Below are 11,157 nucleotides of genomic sequence, written 5' to 3'. Positions count from 1 at the left end.
CTGATACGACAACGTCAACAACGAAATATAATTCTACTTTAAGTAATCGTATTTTTCAAATTAATTAAGCGCGTACTTCCCGCGACCCTCAGTATGCTTTTATTCCACATAGTGGGAGGCATATCCACGTCGAATCTACCGGCTCTTTGACGTCAATTGAGAAGCCTTTGGGCCCAACGCCGTCGGTTGCACGAGCGATGGGCTCCACTGCACCGGAGCAATTCTCATTATGCGGGCGGCCTGTGAATGGCAATGGACGTCTATCGGCTGACGTGATGACGATAATTATATATTTCATTAGTTATATTCTAAATTTAAACTCGTTTGTCGATTATTACGTTTTCTTCTCTCAAAACGTTTTGATATAAAACTGTCATAAGTACTATTTTATATGTATATGAGCGTACGTATGAGCTTGTTATACTGTATTACATGGCAGTAACTGTTTCGTCTAACAAGCATCCCCGTAAGCTTCTTTGACAATCTAAAATGGAAAATTGAATTTCAATACATTCGTAATGATGTACTCTAAGCAAAATATCTTTGACATGTTTATTTTTGTCTGTATCGAACAAATTGCAGGCAAATAGTTATATTTGTTAATATTATTTCCTAGCACTACAAGTTTTCACAACAATAATTTCATACATTATAAAAAAAATATACTAATGAAAGTAACGAACAACTTTCAAATATAAGAGGAAACAAAAAAAGTAGATTGAGAAATTAAATACAATGCAAAACCTACAATTATAGGGGCGCCAAGATGTATCTTAAATTTTTGTTTCATATGTTTTTGTTAGGTTACATTATAGAAAAAAGAGATCTGCGGACTTAATGACGAGAAAAAACATACTCCGTGTCGTTTTGATCTAGCACTGTCACGGGTTTTTGCTGGGATGGTCAGTTTTTATTTCTTTTTACGTTTTAACAAAAAAGGTCTGAAGGAATACATTATGATTAATGAACAAAGCGTTTGAAAAAAACTTCATTTAGTAAAATTTATTGGACAGTTAAATAAACAAAATAATAAAAGTGCGATAAATGGCAAAAAACCAAACTAAAAAACTTTTACCGAAGGTGGAATAACATGTATTATTATTGTATCCTAGTAACATATAATTTTACTCAATTTTCCCTATCGGGAAATACATAAGATGTAGGATGTGTCTGGTCACATTATACATCCTTATAATAATGCACAAGCTTTACCGTTTCTTTTTAAAATAAATCTTTGCATAACAAGGTGAAATCTTGAAATTTAATTCTGGGTTTTTAATATCATCATAATAAATGCTTTATAATACATATTATAAAAGGTACGCACATAATATTAATAGTTTATTACGCTTCGCTTTCTTTTAGGTAGAGAAACCATACGCGAATTGAGCCCAATTTTAATGAGAGAAATTTAGATATAATTAATTAAGATGATGAGAGAGAAGTATAATATTGATCAGCTATATCAACTATTCTAATGTTTGGCTCTTAGTAATAAAAGATGGTGTGTACATCAATACTTTCGCAGTCTTTAGTACCACAGACTGAATTTCATTAAAACACAAAATTACTAGACTAAAAAAAGAGGAATCGTAAGTAAACCCCAAATAACTTATTTAAAAATTGAATATATAATTAATCAATTAAAAGAATATATTTCATGTGCTTTTTGTAAATTATTTTAATTTAATGAAGTAATGAGTTTTAAGCACCATGCCACTTTTTTCTCTTTCAAGTGTCCTGCGTGACCAAATGACCGACAAAATGATTTTGCAACGGCCAGAAGCTTCAAGGTAATAGTTTTTTTTATGTAAAATATTACTATAATCTATGCATTTCAACGAACTATATTGAAAAACCTGTTAGAATATTTTTAATAAATTCTCTGAGCTTTTATAGTTATGCACTACCTGTCCTATTAAATATTTTAATCTGATGCCGATTTCTGGGATACCTAGTATATACCGACTCTTGCTAAAAACAATTAAGAATACAAACACGTCTATTAAAATATCCATATATTTCTCCTTTACTAATTAAAAAAGTCAATTACTGTTTTAATATTTTATACAAACACTTAAAGAAAAGAGATCTTTTTTTATTGCGTAAGTTAATTTAAGTAAGAATTTTCGAGAAATAAATGCAAAGCAATGATGAGCACGATTTTTCACGAAATTTTTTTAACGTCAAAAGAATTCAAATTTATTTCAACTTTCAATGCTTTAATATGTTTATGTGTTAAAGTAATTTATGTTCTAAGAAGGAATGTTGAAATTGATCATAAAACAATACTTAACAATAATGGAAATCTTAAATGTTCTTAAAACTGTTTTACACATGTATATAGAAAAATTATAAATTGTAATAATTAATTAAACGTTACTTTAACAAGGTTTTACGTTAGTCTGTAGGTCTAAAGTAAGATTGTAATTAATTTAGCATTAAACGTGTACGTGACGACAAAGAAGGGTTTGATTTCAAGTTCTACAGCTGCGTAAATTGGTTGGAAACGCATTGATTCATTTCTGTTGCACTGTTTCAATTGTACAGAATCACTGTTTTATCAACATGACCATTGGGAATTTGTCATTAAAACAAAATAATATTCTTTTTGATTTTCTTAATTTTAATACATTTTGTAACGAAGGACTTAATGTAATATAAGCGTTCTCTACACGTCAACCAGTCTCTAAAAGTCAATAATTGTCTCTATTTTGAAAAAGCTCTTAAGAAAAATATTATCATCTATGTTTTATGCAATCACAAAGTGGACAGACAACCTTGTTAAGGTCGACGAGAGTCGCTGAATACAAGTCCTGTCGAATTGATCCTATGGGAGATATATACGAAAGAGGCCAATGTGTAGTAGTGGACGTCGTACGGCTGAAATGATAATAATATAAAATGTTATTAGTTGGTGAAACCCAAGAAAGTATCTAAAACTCGCATTTAGAAAAAAAACTTTTGTAGCGATATCTAAGTGTCGTACAATATTTTTGGCTGTGTAAATTTGAACTTCCAAAAATTAAAAGAAATGATTACCTGCTACACGAAATTATAAAACACATCTTTATCGGGATTCATGTTAATTTTTGCACATATAATTATAAATAATATTTCGAGATATCTATTAAAACTTTTAATTAAAATTCAACATTTTGTAACAAACATCCTTTTCAGAAAAGGTAATGACGAATATTCATTAGTTTTTCCGTCCATTTTATTCTTCTAAGTACAATATAGTTTTTGATCATAATAAGAATATAATTTTAAAATAACTATGTACAAAATTGCTACAAATTAGATATGCTTATATTAATATAAATAAAGTTTTAGTCCTCATGTCAAAAATTATATAAGGTTTTCATTAATAAATTTGTAAACATTCTTAAAAATAATTATATATTACTTGTGATTAGTATTAATCTCCTCATGAAAACTCGCAAGATTTACGTGATAGTACCATACTTCTTAATAATTGTAATATTACTATGTAAGAATCTAAATCTAATCACTTTTACATATTTTAGCGAACTTAACATACAAAGTTATAAACGTCAAACTAACACCATACAAGTATCTATTGCAACGCGTGGCTCAAAGCGAATAATATTAAAATTGTTTTTAACCGACACATGTCAGTACATTTAGCTGTATAATAATAAAACACAATTAACATTATAATGGATATAAATTATCTGATGGATAGTATTATAATTTTATTATACGTACGTGAAATCCATTCGTAATCTCATACTAGCCGAAGCAATAACAAGATATACCGAAATTCAAAATAATAACAAAACGACTTTGGATATACTGCTGTAAAGCTGCATACGCATATCAAAATTGTCCTGGCGCAAGAACAGCTCTGTCGTAGTGTTTTGTTTAACACTTAACAGCATTTGCTGAATCAGCACCCTTTTGATCGCCACGCTGTTGCTAATTGTAAAAGTCCGATATCTACTCGTTAAAATTATTGCTCTGTAATATTTACCTATATTTGTTATAATAACAATTATTATTTTTATATTGTACTATGATTATGATGAATATCATAATCATAATATCAGTCAATAAACGTCCGCTGCAAGTCTTCCCCCAAAGATAACCACGATGACCGGTCTTACGGTGCCCACATCCAGCGAATTCTCGCGACTTTGTTTATGTCGTCGGTCCACCGAGTGAGGCGCCTTAAAGGACCTCGACCTCGGTCGCTTTAAAGGACCAAATCTTCGAGCTACGTCGGCACTTCTGCCAATATCCACATATCTGATTCAATTAAAATTTCTATACCGATTAAAACCCTAAAGAGTTTTGTTACTATACGGCGAAGTAATGTTAGCATTCTTGCACACATTCCTTGCTTGGGCAAAACGGGCGAATCCCGCATTACGTTTCGGAGCAATGAAAAACTCCCCCTCCTCTCAATGAAAGGTATTCCGTCCCTTCGCCCTCTTCCCAGACGTATCGAGCACCTTAATTCTGGACCTTCTTAAACCCGCTGAAGAAATATCTGAGCTAAACAAACTATATAACATCACAAAGTTGCAAATGCAGAGTCTCATTAGGTAAATGTCACGTTTCGTATTTTTTTTTGTTTACACATAATAGGTAAAAATAATACTAACGCCTTCCATTATACCTCATAAAAATATATTCGACAACACATTTAAATGTACATGCTTACATATTAGTGCCAACTTTAGTGATTCCGAAAATTACCGACCTATTTCACTTAACTGATTCTTCATCATTATCATAATTTCAGCGGTACGACCTGCGCTGCTGAACATAGGCCTCGTCCAGAGTTTTCCAATAAGAACGTAAAGTGCCTGTATCCAGCATCGACGACCTTATAAAGGTTGTCTATCCTCCTTCTGGACAGATACCTTACGCTTCGCTTGCCGATCCATGGTTTCCACTCCTAACTTCTGCGAGTTCACTGCCATTTCAACTTGAAAACCCGTGAGGCTATATGGGTTACTTTAATTCGTCTACGGATTTCCTCAATCTCAATTATTTAACAATTTTCGCCAAAAACACACACAAAGAAGCAAATTAGAATACGTCTCTAACACAACGCAGCAGAGTTACTGCAAATGATTATAATAATTTCCAAAACCTTTCCCACCTGCGCCTTACTGAATCTTGGATGCCTTTAACTTTAATGAGAATGTTCATTAACGTTGAGTGAAATATAGTTCTTATTCACGAGTGATGAGTGATGAAGACTGTCATCTACGCTGCCATCAGGCTAGAGAAAGGCATGGATAATGACGAGTAATGAACCATTAGCTTAATACCGACGATTTTGATTAAGTTAAAAGTTTCACAAAGAGATCATTAAAACTGTAAACAGACCATCCTTATCAACTACGTTTCGAAAAATTAACAAATTATCGCAACTTCGCTGTATAATACTTATGTCTTTTAAATTATTAATTACATGTCTTTTTAAGCTTTACGAATTATAACAGTACGAAAATATTCTAAATATGCAATAGGCAATAAAAAATAGGCAATTGTAAAATTGAAATCATCAAACTCTTCTTCATCTTCTAAACACATCCAAATTTCACTCTCACACGGTCCTTTTAATACACTTATGACTGCTTGTCTGCACCACTCAATTTTGTACAAAAAAAAATTAAATACGAATCTAGTTACTTTAGTGTGTATTTATGTATTGACAATTTAGTTTAATCTACGCAAATGTATCGTGTATTATGATGTAGTAAATTTAGCAAAAAAGTGTATAAATGGACCTTCATTTCTTATTTACATTACACAGCGGAAAGCCTCTTTGTGGGCCGCTAGCTTTGGACAACAACCTTCGTTTTTGATATTTGTACCCTACTAAAAGTATTTTTAATGTAACTGACTAACCTTTTTGAATGAAATTGGTATAAAAACCTTGGGTTGATATTTTTTGTAAAAATATCTCTGGCGTAATTTTTTTATATTAAAATTACTTAAAGAAATTAAATTTTTTTAACTTCTTAATTTAAGTATGATTCATATTCCGAATATATAATAGATAATAATGGTCCTCTTAAATTCGTAAACATTTTTGGTTCATAATTTGCTAATGTCATATTTTAAAAAAAATTCTACCAGTTACTTTATGCAGGAAATAAAAAGTAGTAAATATGTACTTTCAAGAAATTAAAAATGCTACTACTAATAGCTCATTATAAAATAACTAAAAGGAGTTTAAATAGCACGCATTTATGGAATTATACAGTATCAACAAAGATTAAAAAAATTATAAAAATACATCAACCAACACGTTCTACAGCCAAAAAGGCAGATTTATATCAAACACATTGTGGCAGTACTTCTGCACACACCGCCAAGAATAACAAAAAAAAATATATTACAAACTACAATAACTGTCTTTTATTAAAGAGTTGAAATTGCTGCTTTTTCCTTTTTATGCTAATAATGTAAAATTTATTGAGAATAAATTAATTTTTTATGAGTTACCTGCCACGAAAGATCTCGTATTACCAAAAACTATTTCATATATTAAAAAAAATCAGTCAATATAACGTAATTCAGATTGATTACTTCATTTATTGGTTTAATATTTAAGTGACAAACAACGATTAGTTGCAAAAATAAGTTTTATACTTCCTACACTGCAAGACTATAATGTGATTATATTTTTGTACTTTATACACGATATTTTACGTTTGATTACAATCTAATTCAAGATATTGATTTTGATTGTCGGCAAATATTTGATTGCTAAACGATTGCAGGATTAGTAAAATCGTTCTCATGTTTTTAGATTCTTTTTATGTATAATAATAGGTTTACATGCTATTTTAACATCATTAATACTAAAAAAATATTTCTGATATTTATCCGGACTTATTATATATTGTACCTTTTTCTTCACACATATCATTGTAAAAAAAAAATAAGTATTTCCGAAGTTTCATTGGTCAAAGCTAGAATTGGACATAGCGATTAGATTTACTATTTCGGTACCCAACAAACACAACAATATATTGATATGCAAAATGTAACAAATAGTTATCTGTCAAACTACGTAAACATCTCTTTTAAAATACAAGTATAACATCATCTTTCAAACACCTCAAACATAAAAGGGTTGAGGCATATTTGATTCACTTCACACAATTTCCGATTTATTACTGTTTAGTAAAGACATGAAATAAAGGATATTACTACCAAATTTGATATAGAACTAGGTTATGTTTAAATGTAGACACTCGATTATTCATAGATAAAATATCTAGTATTTATGTATGTCTGCGTATGTTCTGTATATTAGAAAGTTTACACTTCAGTTTACGGTTCGCGGTAAAATGTTGAATTCGCTAATTCTATTCTAACGCCATATCGAATAGGGAATATTACTATGATTAAGGTACATGCTTAAAAGCTCCTTACCATCTTCTTGTCCAAAACACCGCAATGTCTGAAGTTGAAGGTCTTTGACCAGTGTGTATGGTTTTTTGGGTGTGGATCCATGACGAGTTGTTTTCCATGTCATCCGTGACGAGTTGTTTTGAAGGCTACCCAAAGAGTAATATAGAGAGCTATTTTCGAATTTCGGATTTGAATCAGAAATGAGGGGATCCGTAAAAGAATTAAGGTAACAGACGTAGCTAATAGAATTGCACGTCTGAAGTAGCAATGGGCTGGGTTTATCGCTCATGCAACTGATCGCTGTCGAGGCCGACAAGTTTTCGGCTGGCGACCATGGGCCGGTAGACCGACGACATAGTTAAAGTCGCGGGAATCAATAGGAGGTGAGCCGCTCGGCCTGACTATGAAGATCCGGATACTAGGCCTCATAGTTGATGATAGGCTAATGTTCAACAATCATGCGAAGAACGTGAGCAGGAAGGCCCAGGGCCTCTATTGTCTGTGCCGGGCCGCTTCCGAGTTCAGGCTCCAAGATACCTTATCTTGGAGCCTGAACTCGGAGGTGATCAGAGCGAGAGAGTATCTGGAGGTGCTCGTGCCGACGATTTTGTATGCCGGCGGCTAGAAAGCTGCTGGTACGCAGGCAGATGGACGCCGTCCAGAGGGGATTCGCTAGGAAGATCGCGAGGACACACAAGACTGCGTCCCTGAACTCGGCCCTTATCTCTGCCAGGCTGCTTCCTCTGGACCTTCGGATCCATGAAGCAGCTCATTTATTTGAAATAAAACATGGCTACTCTCGGCAAGTGGTAAGGGACCGGGACCTGGAGTTGCCGGTCAGCTACCTTCTGGTCAGTTTGGTGTGGAATTCTCCCGCCTAGAGGAAGGTGAGGAGGCTGCAGAAAACCGAGAAAAAAAAACCACATCGGGATATTTTAAGGCAGCAAATCAGTGGAATCTGCCGCGTAGTAAATTAAGGATCGCCACGATCCTTCCAGCTAATAATACTATCCGGGCATCCTAACTGTACGAATATGACAGAGCTAATAAAATAACATAACATAGCAACAGCAATTAATAAAAAGATAAGTAGCACTTTTGTAAATAAAGCTAGTGCTTAAATACCAAACTGCAAATGCACACGAGTTTTTAGTTGAAACGGTCTATTTTTGTAGCCGATGTAAAATTAAATGCGGCGCTTAAACTTTGCGATGCTGTTTATTTTGCCTCAAAAAACAAGTACATTGTATACTATCTAACAATTTTACGACCTTTTCAAGTTCTGTAAAGTTCGTTTTATCATTATTTTTTATTTAATCGATCCGAACAAATTCATTTCTTGTGTATATGTCTTTTCGTCGTTTTGAACTTACCATAACCTAAAACACGCTTAATTTTCTGGATTGTCAACCCCAAGGTATGTATTGTTCACACTACCCCAGAAAAAACGTAGATCTATCGTCCGCCTCAGAGTCGCTGAACTTAATGGAAAATTATAGCTCCGCCCTAAATTCCCGCGACTGTGAAGGCCTCGTTTCTGGTATGGGAACACCATCTACCGGAGGGCAATTAGAACAAGTTCTGATGGCAACGTCTCCATGTGAAATTTGCGCTCTGTGACCAAGTTTAGCTGCCTCCTTTCGAACTGACAGTGTCATAAGCTACGGCCCTCTACACAGATGATGCTCCTAGCATTGCCGACAAGAAAAAGTCCTGTCCGATCTCGTCCACCAGGATCCACCGGTCTAACTACCATATCGCGTCCAGGTAATCACCGAAAGAATTATGCCCTGTGATTACCTGTGTAAATGTAAAGGTGAGCCTCCCGTCTCGTCTCTGTAATTAGGCCTCAAAGTCGAGCAGCTCTAATGACGCGTCTGTTTTGTAGATTTTGATACAAACTAAATTCAGTTTTTTATCTTTAGTCATAATAACGCTGTTACCACTCTTAGTTACCGTTACGTTGTATTTGAATAAACTATAAATAATAATAACACCAGAAACTGATACAGGTTGGTTAATCCAGGCGTATCCTCGGTTACTAATATAACTTCAAACAGAGCGACAAAAACGAACTATCTTTTAACTAATAAAGCACTTGATTATATTGTAAACACATCACGTGTATCCATTAGGGAAACTCGGTACGGTTATTTTTGGACTCTGTACTTCCAAATTAATAGGTTAAACCAAGTTTTATGTATATTTTTGACTTCATGGCAATAAATTATACTTATTTCACAAATGACAAAATTTTTGCTATTAGAACAAAAACTATTTTTTCTGTATTTATTCTAAACTATTATTTCATTTTTAATATCAATATCTAAAATTATCTCTGGCAAATGTACCTTTTGCTTTATATTCATTTAAAGCTCAAGCGAAATATAAGGGATAGAAAACATTAACAAAAGCATTGCCAGGCTTTAGTTTCTCTAGAGCTTTGTAAACGAAGAAACAATAAACTAAAAGACTAACTTTCTCTCGTTCAATTTTCATTACCTTTAAACAAAATGGGTACACTTTCAAACTGTATATACCAGTTTTAGAAATGTTTTCATGGATTGACATAATGCCTTCGAAAATACATGTATTAGGGGGACCGGTAAGTAATGTCGTTTCTGTCGACATATTTTACAGAAAAACCTATTGATTATTACCGCTCCGCAAGAACTCTTAGTGCAAGTCAATTGAACTTTTAAATGTCCCTCTGTTACACTGATTTTGTTTGGGATAACACAATCTTATGTTTGTGATAATCAAATACAATTAACGCAAACCATCAATTATTTAATTTTGCTAGTCCTACGTAACACAACTTCTTACTTGTACTATCAATAAAATACAGAGTCGGTTACATATGCTGGTAAAAAGAATAGAATCCGTATCATTTCTGCACTATTTTAAAAGCCTTCGATACGAAATAAAATTATAGGAATGAGATTTTTATGGATGCACTAATTCATCGTGATCGAATTTGCTTACCTCAGCATATGAGAGAATATTAATTGAAAAAATAAACATAGATTATGGTTATTATTAGCTCCTAATACAGAAAACCGTCTTAAAGCGTATATGGACATATTATGGTATTCAGATTAGCGTAGACACCGGCAAAAACAACGTTGCTTTCAAACGGTATAAGATATAATGCTCAAAAACATAGCATAAAGCTAGCATAAACTAGTAAAATCATATCAAACGTCTCACACGTTGTCTCTATGACTCGCTTCTGAAATAGTACACAACACCAACGTGGTTAAAAGATTAAAGAGAAACCACGTGTTTTAAATGGACAGTTGGTCACAAAACAAAACGAAAGAAATATGGTCACTGTTCAAGGCTTTTGCTCTCTTACCGATGTAGGAGATATTCCCAGTTAGTCATATAACAAAACAACAAAATACGTCTTTCGACGGATTGCAATGTATTTGAACTCGATTTTCCCACTTTGAAAACTAAAGAGATTTTGTACAAACTAACATTGTTGTACATAACGTCTAATGGAAAGTACTACTCTCAAGTGAAATATTGCGATATGGAACATTAACCGAAAAGCGAATGCATTAAAAAATCTATGAATATTTTGACGAGATTTTGATGAACGTTTATCATTATCGACGTTTACCTTGTGCGTTATTTTATATACTATTATGTTATTTTTATACATATTATACTAATTCCTTAATTCACATTTCTGATGAATTTCGACAAATTTACGCTTTCTCATTTTTAAACGAGATCTTATATAAT

Source organism: Battus philenor, unplaced genomic scaffold (genome assembly GCF_028537555.1).
Source record: "Battus philenor isolate CCGP_79_NKW_IND1 unplaced genomic scaffold, ilBatPhil1.0.hap1 SCAF_3, whole genome shotgun sequence".
Taxonomy (NCBI): domain Eukaryota; kingdom Metazoa; phylum Arthropoda; class Insecta; order Lepidoptera; family Papilionidae; genus Battus; species Battus philenor.
This window is presented reverse-complemented; position numbering follows the sequence as displayed.